Source organism: Oreochromis niloticus, linkage group LG2 (assembly GCF_001858045.2).
Source record: "Oreochromis niloticus isolate F11D_XX linkage group LG2, O_niloticus_UMD_NMBU, whole genome shotgun sequence".
NCBI lineage: Eukaryota > Metazoa > Chordata > Actinopteri > Cichliformes > Cichlidae > Oreochromis > Oreochromis niloticus.
The window spans coordinates 3,913,589-3,916,515 of NC_031966.2; the positions used below are offsets into that span (position 1 = coordinate 3,913,589).

Genomic DNA, 2,927 nt, shown 5'->3' on the forward strand with positions numbered 1-2,927 from the left:
CTCTCTTAAGAGCATTTTTGAGCCCGGCATGGCCTACGTAGCTGTCAGTAGAGTGACGTCTCTCAGTGGACTGTATCTTCTTGATATGGAGGAGAAAAAAATATTCACCAACCCAGAAATCACTGCAGCGCTTGAGAACATGAGACAAGCCAACCTTGATGACATGATGCCTCTTCTACACGTGAGACAAACACTGAGCAGGTCAGAGGTTTTCACCATTGTTCATCATAATACAGAGGGACTGCCAGCTCACATTAATGACATCAAGAGTCACCATGAATTGTGTCTAGCAGATGTTTTGTGCCTAACAGAAACACACCTGCGGGGGCTCTTTTGTCGCAGAGAGTCTCCACTTGGAAAATTACAATTTGTTCAAACGCAACAGACACCTGTCCTACACAAACTTTCCCCAGATGGCAAACAGAAGTGGTGGTGGAGTTGCTGTTTATGTAAAAAGTGACATTCAAGTGCATGAAAAACAGTACATCCATAATGTAACTGACCTTGAATTTCTGGCTTTAAAGGTTGAAGCACCAGTCAGTGCTCTGATTGCAGTTGTGTAAAGACCTCCAGACTACACTCTGAGGCCATTCCTGAAAAACCTGGTAAGCCTATTAGACTCATTAGAGATCATGGACTGTCATCCCATCATAGTTTGTGGTGATTTTAATGAGAATGTTTTATCCAGTGCAAACAAACCAATCCTGGAGCTGTTTGAGTCTAGGGGATACGCACAGGTCATCACTGCCCCTACCACAGAGAAGAACACACTGCTTGACCTAATTTTCATTTCTCAGCCAGAGCGATGTCTCCATTCTGGAGTCATGAAGACCTACCATAGTTACCATGACCCTGTATACTGTGTATTGTCCTGTGATGATTCATGAACTATATCTTTGAATACAGTAAGTAATTTCTATATTTTTGAATGACTTAAGAAAGTAGAGCGATATTTAAAGGTTGACTTAAGAAAAAACGCCCTGCATTGCAGTATAATGTTTGAATTCTTTTACCTAAAATACAATTAAATGGATTAAGTAATGATATCAGTAAAATATGACAATTTTATTTATTACAGAAAATTTAAAAATCACCTACAGTAATCTATGAATGTCAGAAAAATCAAATATAGCAGTTTAAAACAAACCGTGTAGGCATATCCTCTCTTCAGCCAGGCTTCAAAATCCTGCCAGGCTGCCCCAGTCTCACTGTGACTGGGAGGGAGGGAGGGTGGACCAGAGGATTGCCCACACAACACATAAATGTTCAACAGCTTCTTCATTGTTTCTGAGAGAACACAGACTAAAGGTTGTTGTTTTTTTAAATACCTAATTACAGCAATAATGACAGTTAAGCCAGTTTATGTGTGCCTCTATTTTGAAATAATATTTACAAAAAATGTTATTGATTTCGGTTTGTTATAAACTTTAAACTTTTTCAAAAGTATATGATTATATTTTTGGAGAAATCTTACGATGAAACATACATTTTTATGAGCTTTTATCATGTTTCAGCCAGTGCATTTATCAGGGTGGGTCTGGGTTGATAAATGCACTGGCTGATAACTGCACATTTCTGGCCAGAAATGTTTCAGCAGTGTTACATATGTACTACATATGTTACACTTGTTTTCTGTTACCAGCTGATACCCTACATTTGTATAGACATTGGATGGTGTGAGGCTGGGGAGTTGAGTGAAGTGAGTAGGTGGGAGTTTAGTGTGTGTGTGTGTGTGTGTGTGTGTGTGGGGGGGGGGGGGGGGGTGGATTGTTAGGTTTCTTTTTTTTTCTTTTCGTTAAGAGAGAGACACAGTTCTGTGTCTTCTCCAAGCTTCACATGTAAAATCCAACAGTGTGAAGCACATAGCAGCCAGAAACTGTAATGCCACAGATCAGAGAGGCTTCACCATCACCATCTTCATCGCTGTACAATCAGAGTGTGAGACTTCACATCTGGAGCACAGGAGAGATTCTGTGATAAATCCTCCTTCTAGCTTGTCCCACAAGCAGTCGGTGAGATTTACTCACAACAAAAAGGGTTAATGACATTATTTCCATGAAAACATGTATTAATTCTTTGTAAAGTGTTTAAATTGTGTTTTCACTTGACCTTAGGACCTTAGTGTATTTTAATGTCTGTACTCAGGTGTTTCCCTCTGTGATCCATCCCCTTCAGAGCTAAGACACTCAGGACTGAACAGACTGCACAGTTTCTGTGACTGAGCCTCCAAAACACCTTCTTTGAAACCACACATGATAGAAGGACTTTACGTTTGCAGCAGCACTACTAAAGGTATTCAGTTTATTACAGGATGTGTTTGTTTCTTAGGACCAGCTCTAAGTGCACACTACCTAACATATACACCTTTCTGTTTATTGCAAACCAACTATTCTGGATCATATGGCCAGTTGGCAGGAATGTTGCTGCAGGAAAACATCCCTGGAGATCACCATCATTGTCAGACTGACTGTGCCTCCTCTGTGCAGTGTCAAGATCCTCCCTAAATGAGTGTGTAAGTTAACATTTTCATTATTTAATTTCCTTTGACAAGACAAGTATCACTGATATTTACATTTACAACTACATATGTTCCTGTTTTCTGCTCTTTTTTTAAAGTCCTCAGCTATCCTGCTTCTGTACTGCTTGCCACACATCAAACACTGGCTGGGTGACAGGACATAATGGACATAATGACTGCCTCTCTCTGATCAACAGGCTAAAGGATTGCTTTCATTGTTAGTGCTCTGTACAATGTATGCTTATTTAATATTTCATCACAGAGCAAACCTTTATTTATTTAACAATTTTTTAAAATTTGTTTTAATGTTGAATTAACTGTGGGGATTGTTTTAAGTGGGCACTCGGGATGTCATATGACCAGAAGTGTGGTAACTGGAATTCTACAGTATGGAAAAAAATCTGCTAAG

General features: G+C 39.5%; 1 long non-coding RNA gene across 1 annotated transcript; it reads left to right on the top strand.

Moving 5' to 3' along the window:
* The first annotated feature begins 2,199 nt into the window (after positions 1–2,199).
* Positions 2,200–2,678, top strand: LOC102077357 (uncharacterized). The gene is made up of 3 exons (XR_001223532.3): positions 2,200–2,292; positions 2,409–2,512; positions 2,617–2,678. It is a non-coding gene; the product is annotated as an uncharacterized LOC102077357 (long non-coding RNA).
* The last annotated feature ends 249 nt before the right edge of the window (positions 2,679–2,927 follow it).